The 16,072-nt window shown below is 41.5% G+C and overlaps 1 long non-coding RNA gene across 1 annotated transcript; it reads left to right on the plus strand.

The window, feature by feature from the left end:
- The first annotated feature begins 5,311 nt into the window (after positions 1-5,311).
- LOC117511649 lies at positions 5,312-12,247 on the plus strand. The gene is made up of 4 exons (XR_004561018.1): positions 5,312-5,566; positions 9,887-10,009; positions 10,648-10,882; positions 11,249-12,247. It is a non-coding gene; the product is annotated as an uncharacterized LOC117511649 (long non-coding RNA).
- Positions 12,248-16,072: the final 3,825 nt, after the last annotated feature.

A 16,072-nucleotide genomic window follows, 5' to 3' on the forward strand; every position in this document is an offset into this window, starting at 1 on the left:
GTAGGAACAGACATCTTCGAACTAAGAGGTCAGTCCTATCCCTTGTTAGTTGATTACCTGACAAAGTTTCCAGAAGTGTTTAACATCCCAGACAAATCAGCACACACGGTGATACAGAAGATGAAGTCTGTTTTTGCCAGACACGGTATCCCGAAACAGATTGTTAGTGACAATGTGCCATTTGGCAGCTATGAAATGAAGTCATTCGCTGTAGCATGGGGGTTCACACTGACACACTCCAGTCCGGGCTACCCACAGTCCAATGGACTTGCCGAAAGAACTGTAAAGACTGTGAAACATGCCCTGAAAAAAGCACTGCAAACTGGTACAGATCCACATCTTGTACTACTGTAGCTGAGAAACACCAGTGACAGGACTGAGCGAATCTCCTGCACAGATGTTGATGGGAAGGGTCCTGAGAAGCACACTTCCATGCTCCAGTGCTGTGTTGCAGCAGTCCACCTCACAGCACATACACACCCAACTACAGGACCTGCAATCCCGCCAGCACTACTACTACAACCGCCACGCCAAGCCACTTCCAGAGCTGGCCTAAGGTTCCACAGTGCACATGCGCACACAGTGTGGATGGGAACCTGCTGTAGTGCTACGCAAGAGAGGTGAGCCACGGTCTTACACCGTGCAGACACCGGCAGGACAGATCTTCAGAAGGAATAGGCGTCACCTATGGAAGATCCACCAGAGTCTGTTCAGAGACCCAGACCCTGATGAACATTCAGAGGACACACAACCCCAACGACTGCCAGCTGACCCGCCACCGCAAGATCCTCCAGCTGAAGCAGAGGACTCCTCTGTGCGCCGCACCAGAAATGGTAGAGCAGTGGTGTGCCCCACCAGATACAAGGATTTTGTGATGGAGGTATCAAAAGAGTAACATTTCAGTCTTACACGTGTCCCCCCCCCCCAAAAAAAAAATTAAAAAAAAAAAATAAAGAAAAGAAAGAAAGAAAAGAAATGAAACAAAAAAAGAGAAAGACACAGAGACACATGTATTACACATGTATTGTATGCTTTGATGTTTTTGCTTGCAGGATACACAGAAATGTTCAATTGCCTAGTAAGGTTCACTGGAGGCCGATGATTGTTTAAAATGAGTTACCCTTGATTACAGTATGCAATGTTTCTAATTAATTCTAAAGCTAAAGGACATTTACCATAAGAAGAATTGAATGATACTGAATGAGTATGGTTTAGAAGTGTACAAGGTCTGTTAGAAAAGTATCCAACTTTTTTATTTTTTTCAAAAACCATATGAATTTGAATCACGTGTCATTGCATCAGCCAAGCTTGAACCTTCGTGCGCATGCGTGAGTTTTTTCACGCCTGTCGGTTGCGTCATTCGCCTGTGAGCAGGCTTTGTGTGAGCAGTGGTCCACCCCTCTCGTCTGATTTTTATTGCGAATAAATGTCTGAATGATTTGGAGCTTTGCTGCATCAATTTTTTCAGAAACTGAGAGACCTCCAGGTGGACACCGTTCGGAAAATTCAGATGGCTTTCAGGGACGATTTTATGGGGATTACACAGATTAAGGAGTGCTCCAGCCGGTTTAAAGACCGCCCACAGCTGCTGAGAGTGTGCCACGCTCTGAGCACCGATCGACAGGCTGAAACAACCAGATCATTTCCAACATGAAGGCTTTGTTGATCCGGGACGTCGTCTGGCTTATACAAAAATGGCAGGAGACGTGGACATCAGTACTTTTTCGGCACATTCCACTGTTATAGGAGTTTTTTTCATGGAAAGAAAAGCGGACGGATGCGCCACCGTGCCGCTCATGGCACGGCACAAAACCACCTCCGTGTTGGTCTCACAGGACGGCTTTGAGAGGGCTTTCAGACGGCTTTCAGTCGTGTGACTATCCGAGAAATTGTGGACGAGCCTGGACATGCCAGAACATGTCCTGTGAGGCTTCATCACGGCGTTGCTTTGCGCCATGCGGCACCGCCGTGACGCGTGGAATTCCTGTGCTAGTCAGAGGACGTCCCGGATAAAACACAGCATCCAGTTTGGAAATGAACGGCACATTCCACTGTTACAGGAGTTTTTGTCATGGAAAGAGGAGCGGAGGAATTCCGCGCGTCGCGGCGGTGCCGCATGGCGCAAAGCAACACCGTGATGAAGCCTCACAGGACATGTTCTGGCATGTCCAGGCTCATCCACAATTTCTCGGATGGTCACACGACTGAAAAACCACAGAAAGCCGTCTGAAAGCCATCTCAAAGCCGTCCTGTGAGACCAACACAGAGGTGGTTTTGTGCTGCGCCATTCGCGGCTCCGTGGCGCATCTCTCCGCTTCTCTTTCCATGAAAAAAACTCCTGTAACAGTGGAAACTACTGATGTCCACGTCTCCTGACATTTTTGTGTAAGTCAGACGACGTCCTGGATCAACAAAGCCTTCATGTTGGAAATGATCTGGTTGATTCAGCCTGTCGATTGGCGCTCGGAACGCGGCACGCTCTCAGCAGCTGTGGGCGGTCTTTAAACCGGCTGGAGCACTCCTTAATCTGTGTAATCCCCATAAAATCGTCCCTGAAAGCCATCTGAATTTTCCGAATGGTGTCCACCTGGGGGTCTCTCACAGTTTCTGGAAAAAATTGATGTAGCAAAGCTCCAAATCGTTCAGATGTTTATTCGCAATAAAAATCCGACGAGAGGGGTGGACCACTGCTCACACAAAGCCTGCTCACAGGCGAATGACGCAACCAACAAGCGTGAAAAAACTCACGCATGCGCACGAAGGTTCAAGCTTGGCTGATGCAATGACACGTGATTCAAATCCATATGGTTTTTGAAAAAAATAAAAAGGTCAGATACTTTTCTAACAGACCTCGTATATGTTGAATATATGAATATATTGTCACTTGTCAGCCATGTTCTCTGCTTGAAAAAGGGGGATGTGGTGGATTTAGAATAGGCACTCGATGCTCTATTATGTTTGCCTACCTACGATCACCACCAGGGTGATTGATTACTCTCCCCTGTGTAACGTTCGATGATTGATGTTCAATAAAGCCTGAGAGAAGACGTGAGTTTTGTGTCCGGTTGTTTATTTTGTTATAAGTGTTTACTCAGTAAGTTTAATAGCCACCCTCCACTCGGGTATGAGTACAATAAAGTAAAGAACATAACAGCCTACACTATAATAGACTGTGTATACGAGGTCTATTAGATAAGAAACCGACACTTTTATGTTTTTAACTATATGGATTTAAATGACATGCGATTACACCAATCATGCTTGAGCCCTTGTGCGCATGTGTGAGTTTTTTCATGCGTCGGTGACGTCATTTCCCTGTGGGCAGACCTTGAGTGAGATGTGGTCCCGCCCTCTCGGCTGAATTCCTTTGTTTCACACGCTGCTCGAGACGGCGCGCGTTGCTTTATCAAAAATTTTTCTGGACCTGTGAGGAATATCCGAGTGGACACTATTCGAGAAATTTAGCTGGTTTTCGGTGAAAAGTTTAACGGCTGATGAGAGATTATGGGGTGTTTCTGTCGCTGTAAGGACTTCCCACGGAGCGGGACGTCACGCAGCGCTTCCAGGCGCCGTCGTCGGCCTGTTTCGACCTGAAAACATCCTAATTTAAGGCTTAATTCACCCAGGACGTCGTGAGAGAACAGAGAAGATTCAGAAGAGGCCGGCATGAGGACGTTATGCGGACATTCCACTGTTTAAGGACATTTTGTAATGAAAGACATGCGCGCAAATTCGCCGAGTCGTTTCTGTGATGACTCGGCGAATCTGTGTGCGCCGCGACAGGAAAAACACCTCCGTGTTGAAAACCATTTGTAAAATTCAGGCGGCTTTTGATGGCTTTCAACAAGTGAGTAACTGAGAAATTGTTTAACAGCTTGGGCATGTTCCAACTTGCCCGTTAAGGTTTCCAGCGGAGGTGTTTTTCCTGTTGCGACCCCCCGCGGTCGGGTCCGGCCCGACATGCGACTCTGCCCGCACGTTCTTTCATTACAAAATGTCCGTTAACAATGGAATGTCCAAATAAACTCCTCATGCCGACTTCTTCTGAAAGTTCTCTGTTCTCTGACGACTTACTGGGTCAACAGAGCCTGAAATGTCGAAGTTTTCAACTTGAAACGGCGAGACGCTGCCGCCTCGAAGCGCAGATCGCCGTCAGGCGCTGTGGGCCGTCCTTAAAGCGACACTACCAGACCAAAATCTCTCATCAGCCGTTAAAATTTTTACCGAAAACCAGCTGAATATATCGAATGGTGTCCAGTCAGTTGTGCCTTACAGTTTTTGAAAATTTCAATTATCAAACAAATCAGTAGTCTCTGAGCCATTCCTAAACAATGAAAAAACGACGAGAGGGTGGGCGACTCCTCACTCAAAGACTGCCCACAGGCGAATGACGTAACTGACAGGCGTGAAAAAAACTCTTGCATGCCCACGAGGGTTCAAGCATGTCTGATGTAATCACACGTGATTCAAATCCATATGGTTTTTTAAAAAAATAATACGGTCGGATACTTTTCTAACAGACCTCGTAGATCTATATTTAGTGGCGTGTTTTAGTATAAACCCTGAGCCTATCCAAATCGGATCCGATGAGATTCAGGCCTACTGAATATAAAATTTCATGATTAATGTGATAAACTGACAGAGCTAACTCAGAAACATGTCTTGGGGCACTTGCACAAACATGCACTCTGTTAATTGTAATAACAATTTTTGCAAAATAATTTAAGTCATTATACACTGTGATTGTCAGCTACCAAAAATATGGTTTTTCATAGAAACATATTATTATCCAGACGTCCCACAGACCTGAGTTACATACATTTTGCCAAATTTTATAAAAGCATAATATCTTTAACATTTTTGTAAATAAGGAAAAATACATTAAAGGTACGTATTAAAAATTGATTCACAAAATAATGTTTTCAACACGTATGAGCAGTCAGACATTGACATTAAAATAAAACAGTTCACAGAGAAATAATTTCATGGTCATTTGTAATTTAAACATTATCAAACATGTTTCTAAACAAACATGCTGAACATGAGACAAAACTAATAAATGGGTAATATAAAATGTCTGAAACGATAGTGCTTTATTTTATTTTTTTTTTAAAGTAAAATTTGACCAACATTATCAGAGGATACAATTCAAATGGATTCATTTTATATTTAAATTGGTTTGTTTACATAGATCTATATAAAATTAACTTACTTTGTTTTCCTTGCAGCTGCTTTTGCTTGCAGTGCTACCCACCAAAAAGTTGGTGACAGTAGTGCACCGTGTTTAAATGAAAGAGTAGAAGAAGACGACTTTGCCGGTTGCAGTGTTCTGTTGCGGTGTGTTGTTTGGTAAATTTGTGTTCAACAAGTTAATTCACCTGCAGCCTCTGTTTTACGGTTAAGAGACCACTAAGCAGGAGAGGAAACTAACAATGTGGGTTCGTCGACTGGGATTCGTCACAAAGAAGTCTACGTGGATGAGACGAGGAGGAAGGAACAAAGCAGCTTAACGTAGCGGGGCCTTTCCATTTTGAAAATTAAGCTGTGAATATTAAGACACTTAAAGGTAACGGCACCTAATGTGAGCACAAATCCATTTTGGCCAGAAATAACAACTTGCTTGAAGCTTGATTGAGCCAGCCATTGAGTAATGAGAACCAAGCCAACCCATTTTTGACTAGCACGGAGCTAACGTTAGCCTCGAGCAGGCACAGGCCCAATTAAAATTTTGTCCGGTTTTTTTTTTTTTTTTTATCTATTTTGGTATTAAGCCAGGAGCCTAAAGTTGTCAGTAAGGTGTACAGGCCATGGAATTATAGACCTGGAATGGACATGCGCGCTTCAATCTATTAGCGTCGCTCAGGACACGAAGGCGCCATTACTAAGGGTGGAAATGTGCCGCTTTTTTTACACTAGCGTCGTCATTTCTTAACGGATTTTAATAAATGTAGGCTTGTTTTAAAGCCCTTTGAAAGCTCTTTCTAATGTGCATGTGTGGGTGGGAAAAAAGCACGTAAAATGCATAAATTTGGAGAAATTATGACAAACTGCTGCTTTTCTTGCTCTATTGTCGCTAATTGTTAACAGATTTTAATAAAAGTAGGCTTATTTTAAAGACCTTTAATTGCTCTTTCTAATGAACCCATACATGCCTGGTAGGAAAAAAAAGTTTTCTGTAAAATGTGGAAAATTGGGGAAAAATATGCCATTCTGTTTATTTACTGTGATGTTTTTGAGAGTGGCTATACACCCAACCGTTGGGTCAGTAAACTAAATACGCGAGCATATACGCCCAACCACAACCGACCAATGAGCGCGCTTGTAATCTCACTTCCAGTTTCAACACGGGAGGAAAAAAAGGTGGATATTTTCTCACCGGCTGCGGGAGGGTTCGCAGCCTGCGGAGGAGCTGTGATCTAAAGCGGTTGTGTTTGGCTCATCGTACCCAGGAAACAATGTCAAACTAACACCATCTTACAGCCAACAAGCAGCATTTTGTTCAACAACTATTTCATCGTCGTTAACAGGCTTCCGTTCAAAATGCTTATGAAGTTTGTCTGTTTTGATCCATTGCGGTGTTTTCACAGTAATTAAAGACGGCGCCCATTAAATGTCAAACATATGCCGCAATAGAGCCTAAAAAGTGGTGTAAAAAAACGTTGTTTAGATGCACAGAAAATGTCAAATACACGATCACGGTTGGGCGAATAAGATAAGACATATTTATCTGCCCAACGGTTGTGCATGTAACGTTCAATGTATGACTTATCTGCCCAACGGTTGGTCGAATAAGGTAGGACATTATATTTATTTGCCCAACGGTTGGGCGTATAGCCTTTGCCGATGTGTTTTTTTTTCCGTCATAATTCTCGATGGATTTTTATGAATGAGGCATTGTAACTTCTATTCAGCCTGATTAAAAGCTCTAATGAACCCATACATGCCTGGATAAACAATCCTTATGTATTAAAATATAAATCTGAAGTATGCCTTGCCGTTGTGCTCATTTACCTTGCTGCTTTTTCCACTGTAATATTATTGCTAGTAGTTTAATGACGACAACATGTATATGATTTTTACTACATTTTATTACAAGCCATTCAGAATTTATTACTTTTGACTCTCAGTCAGGGTAAAAAGTACCTCCTCCATCCCCTCCAACCACACTGTTAAAATTTAAATGCCTCCTGTGACCACCATGTACATATCATATTAAACAACACTGCAACTATATATACATAAATATATTTAAACATTTTTGTTTCCATATTTGTATGCATGTGAACGCAGCTTAATGAAAAGAACTTATGGAGCTGAGTTATAATCTCAGTATATCGATATTAAATTGCGACATCACGACTTTAAAATAGACATTTGTTTTACGTAATTACATTAAGGCTCGTGTACAGTTCATTTTAGTATTCGAGAATTTGTTTTTGTAGTTGGTGCAGTTGATGGTGAAGCACTGGCTGCCTTTATTCTCCACATTTCGCTTCTGTTTAACAGATGCTTTAACTGGCTCAAGGCGCTCTGTCCACCCTTAGTAATGGCCGCCGTGCGGCACGCCACTAGTCACGTGACGTCCATTCCAGGTCTCTATTTCCATGGTACAGGCATCCCACATCCAAGACATGCAGGTTAGGTGAACTGGTAACTTTGTAATTGTCCAGGTCTCCCTTGTAAAATAGATCTCAGTGGGACTAACTTGGTGAAATAAAGGCTAAATTTAAAATGTACATACCTTTTTATGACCATGATTAAAACATATACCCCTGTCTTTTATTAGGTGTTGAGGCAATTGAAGTTTAAGCAATGTCAGTGCACAGAAAGAGACTTTATGATGATAAATTTATGATTCTATTATACAACCCCTGGCAAAAATTATGCAGTCACCGGCCTCGGAGGATGTTCATTCAGTTGTTTAATTTTGTAGAAAAAAAGCAGATCACAGACATGACACAAAACTAAAGTCATTTCAAATGGCAACGTTCTGGCTTTAAGAAACACTATAAGAAATTGGGGAAAAAAAATTGTGGCAGTCAGTAACGGTTAACGGGAGATGGCTGTCATTACATCATCAATAAATGCACAAGTTTACGTTGATATTTTGGACACTTTTCTTATCCCATCAATTGAAAGGATGTTTGGGGATGATGAAATCATTTTTCAAGATGATAATGCATCTTGCCATAGAGCGAAAACTGAAAACATTCCTTGCAAAAAGACACATAGGGTCAATGTCATGGCCTGCAAATAGTCTGGATCTTAATCCAATTGAAAATCTTTGGTGGAAGTTGAAGAAAATGGTCCATGACAAGGCTCCAACCTGCAAAGCTGATCTGGCAACAGCAATCAGAGAAAGTTAGAGCCAGATTGATGAAGAGTACTGTTTGTCACTCATTAAGTCCGTGCCTCAGAGACTGCAAGCTGTTATAAAAGCCAGAGGTGGTGCAACAAAATACTAGTTATGTGTTGGCGCGTTCTTTTGTTTTTCATGATTCCATAATTTTTTTCCTCAGAATTGAGTGATTCCATATTTTTTTTCCCTCTGCTTGGTCTAAAAAAGTAATGGTTACTGACTGCCACAATTTTTTTTCCTGATTTCTTATAGTGTTTCTTAAAGCCAGAAAGTTGCCATTTGAAATGACTTTAGTTTTGTGTCATGTCTGTGATCTGCTTTTTTCTACAATATTAAACAACTGAATGAACATCCTCTGAGGCCGGTGATTCCATAATTTTTGCCAGGGGTTGTATTTTTTTTCATTCCCACAACTGTCTTGCACTGTTTCTCTGTGAATATTTAGTTACTTATACAGACAGTTGCCCAGTTCCGGATCACTTTTTTGAAGTCCTGCTATACGGAGCCATAATGCAACTGAATGTCCTTTATTGTGTATTGTTGTATTGGGTATTTGGATGTTATCTAGCTGAAGAAGTCAGGATGGTGTAGCCCTTCAACTTAAAGTGTGAAGCCACATTATGTGTGGTGCAAATATTTGCCAGAAAATTTATCACTTTGGCCGGTTCTGGATCACAACACTCTGTGTCACTTTGGGTTCATTCCTGGCATCTGGCTGGAGCCCTTATCATGCAGGATGATACACACTGTGCCCAAGAATTGTTTTGAACACAAAATGATATAAATTATACTTATTAAATGAGAATTTACTTAGTTTCAGAAGGCACCGTTATATGTTTTTACAAGCAAAAAATGAAGTGTGGAGGTGAGATTTCTCTCGAATTAAAAAGTAAAAGCCCCCACATTCATGCCCGTTCGTGATGTTGAGATGACCCCCAAAGTCCACATGACTCACAACTACAGACACGAGGCTGCTGCTTCAGTGATCTGCAACCGGCAAATTTTCGCGTAAGAGATAAATGCGTGCAGCAATTAAACAGTAAGACATAACACACTGACATTTTCTACCCAAGTAAGTCAGTATTTTCCCACTCTAGCACCAAAAACACTGAATGGCTAACTCACCTTTGCGACGTCTTACAGATCGTTACTTTCAAACTTGCAGGAATGAGTGAGTCAGAAAAAGCATGCATACCACACACACCAGGATGTTTTGATTCCTCTGCTGATCACAGGGATGGCTGGATCCGGTTGAGCTTGTGGTGTTTGTAGACAAAACATCAGTCTTTCCATTGGTACCAAGTATTAGCTTATTTGCCCTGATTACTACAGCACAAATACTACAGCAGTGATCCGGAACTGGCAATGATCCGGAACTGGGCAAGTGACTGTAGTAACTTTGGTTAGCGCCATAGAAAATTTTGTATGACTATATTTCAGCTTGTTTGTTTGTGCTTTACAAATGTGATCATGAATAATATTTTTGGATTATTGCCTGTTTTGTTTTTTTGTTTTTTTCCCCAACAGCAACCGTGCCTGCTGTCATAAGAGTTGTTAAATCAATGAATCCTCCATCTGACCAGTCGGTTGAGTGTCCGCCTGCAGTTCAATCACACCAGCAGTCCGATCCTCTGAGTAGTGAATCCACAGGTTTGTATTATTATGGTTAAATAACATTGTACAATGCCAGTAGATTCTAAAATTCACATACAACAAGAAAAATATCTGTAACAAGAATAAAAATCTGTTTTAGAATTCCTTATATAAAAACTCAATTTCTATGTCCCTTGCATAATGTTGCATCTGCATTGTGTGTGTGTGTGTGTACGTGTAATGTCTATGGTACCATACACTTGAAACAGAAGGACTTATATGCTATACTATTGAGGTTTATCACCTTATCTGTGGTGAAAAAACTCACGTCCCAACAAAAAAATGAATTTTTGGACATTTTTGGGACAGGGTAAATAGACCTGAGAAGGCACCAGAATGCATTTGAGATTCTATATTTTTTTGGGGGGGGGGGGACAAACACCAGACCCCCTGCCAGGAGCGTCAGGCCTGCCGCCCTTGCCAAGATATTTCACGTTTTGTGTGTGTGTGTGTGTGTGTGTGTGTCCTCCCATGGCCCACTTTCATCACTGCATTTTTACACAGATTTGTCCATGCTCATGATGAAAGGTCAACAGCATTGGCTTAATCATTTGTGAAGCATAGGATTTAATGTAAAGTGAGAACTTCTGTATTAACGTTGTAACATATGGATCTATATACATTTTGTGTTCCAGGAGAAACAGAATGACATCATTCACAGTATTAAGCTGAATGAGAAAGTTGATGCACTGCATCCTTGGACCGTCCCTGAAAGTGTCGGTTCCCGGACATACCAGGAGGGAGAACAATGTGGACACTGCTGAGATGATCATCTGAAGAATTGCCAGCTCTAAACCAGAAGTGCGGGCTAGAACCAATTACAAGTGGTGCCTGGAAGTAATGGGCCTTCCAGTAAAGTCACTTGAAGAAGTGAGTTAATCTGTTTTCTGTTTGTCAGATCCTCATCACTTTAAGTTTTTCTGTTTTATTTTTTACACAGTATATTATGAAATATGCTCAATTTATGGAAATACGGTAACTTAAACAAATAGCAGTGGGTACATAGGAGTCATACTTTTTATTTGATCTATTTTTACTAGTGAGGTATACCTAGCTGATAAGTAACATCAGAAAATTCTGCAAGCAGTATAAACAGCTTGTTAAAAATATAGGGCCTGTCCAATAAGGTGTTTAGTTATATACCAATTATGACCATGTCACTAAAATTATACAGTATCTGAACAGTAAAATATATTTAATTGCTTGTGACTAACTATGGAAATTTTCAACTTGCAGCTGAAGAGTGCTAATGACAAACGATGGTGAGGACAAAGGAACCAGGCACCAGAGGAATGCCCTAATCAATACTGACTGCATACACCCCTGGAATGGAACAAGGGAAGAATAGAGTAAGAACCATTGTCAGCGGCTGGTTGTACGCTACGGCTCCTGTTTATCTTTAGCAGTGCTTCAGCAGCCAGGGCAAGTCAGGAACCGCCAAAGGCAGCCTTGCCAGGGACATGCCACAAATTTAGTACTACCATCATTTCTACAATTGTGCTATAATCTGAAGCTGTCCTATCCGAGCAGAATCAAAGAAGTATAGACAGGACCATCCTGAACTTTTTCCGGACCCAGATTACAGGTTTGAGAAACTAACATTTTTTCTAATAGATGCTATGAATCTTGCAAATTTGTGTTTTTTTTTGGGGGGGGGGGGGGGGCGGCAGCCAGTCACATTAGAGAGGCACTGTGACGTCTGGTCTCTCTCTGGCTGCTAATCCGACATTATGGAATCTGTTCCAAAACTGCTTCATTTTGGTGTATCTATCATATATTATGCTCTCAAAAATGTTGTGTGTGTTCAATTGCATTGTCGTATCTGACTAATGTCATAGTGAGTCTTCAAATGTATGTGATTAAAAAACAGAATATTTTTTCATATGAATTGTCTCAGTAAATGTATTTATCATAATGTGTTTGTGTTAAAATTGTCAACAGTTTTAGTCTTAAATATGATGATGTATTATTAATTTTTTCTGTCCATAACTATCATAAATATGGCCATGCATAACTTGTGAGTGTAATAAACTGTTGATGCAATTGATATTAATAAATTGTTGAAAAATGATTTTTCTTGTGCTTTGTATTGAAACAGATCACTGTGAAGAACATATGTGAGTCAATGTCAGAGAACAATGTTCAAAACGATGTTGTTTCAACTTACAAATACAATCAAAAATCAACGTTGTTTCGTCTGCCCTGTATGTTGTTTCAATGTGGATTCAACGTATTGTGCCCACTGGGCTAGTAAGTGATAATAACTAATGATTAAAGGCTTGCTGATTTTCACAGATCTGGCAACTTGCTTCTGACGGATTGTTTGTTGCTGTGATGTTACTCTGAACTTGACATGGTTGTATACGCTTCTTTTACTTCTGTTGAGAGCACTCTTCTGGTTATTAATTGTATCTACTCTGAACGTTATTTAACAACAGTCCTGTTGTGAATCGCTAGCGGTTAGCATTCGCTAGCTAGGTCGACCCCTCCCCTCTCCGTTACTTTTTATAGCTGTTTGACAAGTGACAAAAGTTTTTTTAATTCGGCACACAAAATATTCAAATAGAAAAAAATGAACAATTCCACAAACAAACACAGACAAAACTAGTGAGTCCGAAAGGGTGTGGGCTGAAGCAAAGCTTATTAGCGCCCACCCCTGCTAGTACAAGTCCAACAATTCTAATCAGTCATATTTACATAAATATAAATTCACTACTACATGTCGACACACAGACATACACATCAATATACTATTCACTTATAATTATATTTATATAGTACCAGATCATAAGAAAGTCAAATCAAGGCACTTTACACCAGTAAGGACTAACCTTACCAACCCGTTGTACCCGTTTAATACTTCTGTTTGTTTTTCAGTTGGCCTGCTGTGAATTTTAAGTAATTAGTTTACTCCTGTGTAAAATCTTAGGAGCGGCTAGCGGTTAGCTTGCGTTAGCTATTTCGGACCCCCGTCATCATTTTTTTCATTTCATTTTTTTACACTCCTGTTAATTAACTGTTTAGTGTATTTTATAGCTGCTGCTTTTTACCTGTTTAATACTTCTGTTAGTTTTTCAGTGTAACTGTTGTGAATTTTAATACATTTATTTGCATCTTTGAGCCTTAGGAGAGCCTTAGCTCGTGTTTGCTTGGCTACATTCTTGAATTTCTTAGTGCACAAAGTACACTAATTATACTTTACACCCTCCGTGAATCCTGCGTGATGTTGGAAGATAGGGTGGCTCTCTTAGAGAGCCGTGTCCGTAAGTTACAGCAGCTTCTTAGCGCAGTGGAGTTAGATGTTACGGGCACTCCAGATGAGGTTAGTGTTGGGCCAGCTAGCAAGCCATTAGCATCAGCTTAGAAATGCCGGCTGTGGAGGAAGGCTTTCGGACTGTGGCTAGGCGGAGGAAGCCCCGTAGGGCTTGGTGCCCGGTTGTGGCACCCCGATCACACTCGCCAGTGCGAACTGTGAATCAGTTTTCCCCCTTGGATTTGCCAGATGTGAATTCTCTGAGCCCACAAGTGACTTCCACTCCTGTTTCCAGGCTGAAACACCGGACTTTAGTGATAGGGGATTCTGTCACCCGCAAAGTCAGGTTACAGACGCCGGCGGATGTTAAATGTATTCCTGGGGCCAGAGCTCCCGACAATGCATCTCATCTTAGGGTGCTGATGCTGCAGAAGGGAAGACAGACGAAGGAACATGACGAGATATAGTTATTCACGTTGGCACCAATGATATCAAGATGAAGCACTCGGAGATCACAAAAATGGACATAGAGAGGACTTATGACCTTGCCAGAAAGATGTGTCGGTATCGAATAATAGTCTCTGGTCCCCTCCCCTCCCGGGGTACTGATGAGGCATTTAGCAGGCTGACATCGTTAAATAGGTGGCTGGCGCAGTTTTGTAGACAGCAAGGCTTTAGCTTTATTGATAACTGGCCTTCGTTCAGGGGCCGCCGTAGCTTGCTGATGCCGGACGGCAACCACCCTACTGGGGAAGGCACCGTCATCTTGTCTGCGAACATAGAGCTCTACAGGGAGGGTAACATTAGGAATCTACAGCAGGCCACGGAGCAGGTGATTAGGGACCCTGCAAGGCAAATGTGGGTGTGGAAGCCATTAGCTTAGCGGGGAATTTAGTGCAGAAAATCCACTGTGGTGATAGTGCAGTTTATTTGCCATCGAGGGAATTTCAACAAGTTGAGACTGGCCTGCTTCCGTAGTCGTGTCCATAAAAATCATAGAGGGATATGCTTTCCAAACGTAATACCCATTACTATATTGGATGATGTTGAAATTGAGGATGGCCCCGTAGTTATTCCAGCAATAGCAAAGATTTTGTGTCTGCTACTTAAAACGCATGTGGAATGTCTTAAACCTAAACCTACTTCTAGGCATCTTATATATGCTACTCTGGAACCACCCCTAAACCCAAACAGTTCAACTGTCAACCCCACTGAGGTCCTTAGACTGGGTCTCATTAACATAAGATCACTGTCCTCAAAATCATTGTTGATCAATGATCTAATTGATCATCACTTAGATATGATTGGGCTATGTGAAACCTGGCTTAAACCTACAGCTGTCCTCCCCTTAAATGAGGCCTGCCCACCAGCATATACGTTTAGTCACGTCCCTCGTGATGCGAAGCAAGGCGGGGGTGTTGCTCTTATTTATAAATCTAGGTTTAGCTTATTAGCTGTTGGGGGTTACAAATATCACTCGTTTGAGCATCTGATTCTCCGCTCTGCTCAGGATATTACACATTGCCAAGGTCAGAAGAATAAAAATCAGTCGTATTACTTTGTCACTGTATATAGGCCTCCTGGCCCATATTCTGAATTCTTAGATGAATTTGGTACGTTTATCTCTAACTTGTCAACTAGTGTAGATAACATTCTGATCATTGGTGACTTTAACATTCATATAAATCAGCCTTCTGATCCCCTCTGAAAATCATTTATAGAAATTGTGGCTGCATTAGGATTTCGGCAATGCATTCGGGATTTGCCGCACATTAGTGGAAATACCCTGGATCTGGTTCTCGCGCGTGGTATTGCTGTCATGAATATTGACATCATGCCTCTTACATCAGTGGTGTCTGATCACTCACTTATTAACTTTACAGTTTCGCTGCCGTGTTTAGTGGAACAACATTACGGCAATGCATCAACTCCTCTAAGACTGAACTCGAAGCTAGGCTGCCTGATGTCTTAGCTTCACATTTGACAAATACCCAGTCAGTAGACAGACTTGTGGATAGTTTAAACTCGGTGCTTAAAACTACACGACATGATTGCACCACCTGTGTTAAAACCGTGCTCCCCCAAATCACAGTCACCTTGGTTCAATGATTATCTGCATGACCTCAAGCATAAAGCGAGAGGTCTAGAACGGAAATGGCATCATTCAAAATTAGAAGTATTTCACCTTGCGTGGCGTGATGCTATCTTAGACTATAAGCATGCATTATTGGCTACAAAGCGGACTTACTACTCCGATTTGATCAACAAAAACAAGCATAACTCAAAGTTCTTGTTCGACACGGTGGCAACACTTTTGCATGAACAACCACCTGTAGTTCGCTCTGCTTTTACAGCACAAGATTTCCTGGATTACTTTGGGAAGAAAATAGAAGACATCACTAAACATATCGCGGCATGCCTTAATCCAGCCACTACACCCTGCTATTGATGTGGGCGCCACGACTGAGGTATTACCTAGATTTACAGAATTTGACAGTATCTCACTAGGCATGCTGAAAAAACTCATAATGTCAGCAAAAAGCACAACCTGTTTATTTGATCCTATACCAACAAAACTGTTTAAGGACCTGTGGCCCACTCTTGGGCCGACTGTGCTGGCAATTATTAATCTTTCTTTAACTTCTGGATCTGTTCCTAAATGTTTCAAATCTGCAGTGATTAAACCATTACACTATGTAACACAACTTTTGTTCCTGGCTTCTGTTATATTTCAGCTGCTTATGTCTGAAGTCTATGGAAAAATGACTACATTCAGCACAAACTTTGATTTTATTTTTTTAACTTCA

Source organism: Thalassophryne amazonica, chromosome 6 (assembly GCF_902500255.1).
Source record: "Thalassophryne amazonica chromosome 6, fThaAma1.1, whole genome shotgun sequence".
NCBI lineage: Eukaryota > Metazoa > Chordata > Actinopteri > Batrachoidiformes > Batrachoididae > Thalassophryne > Thalassophryne amazonica.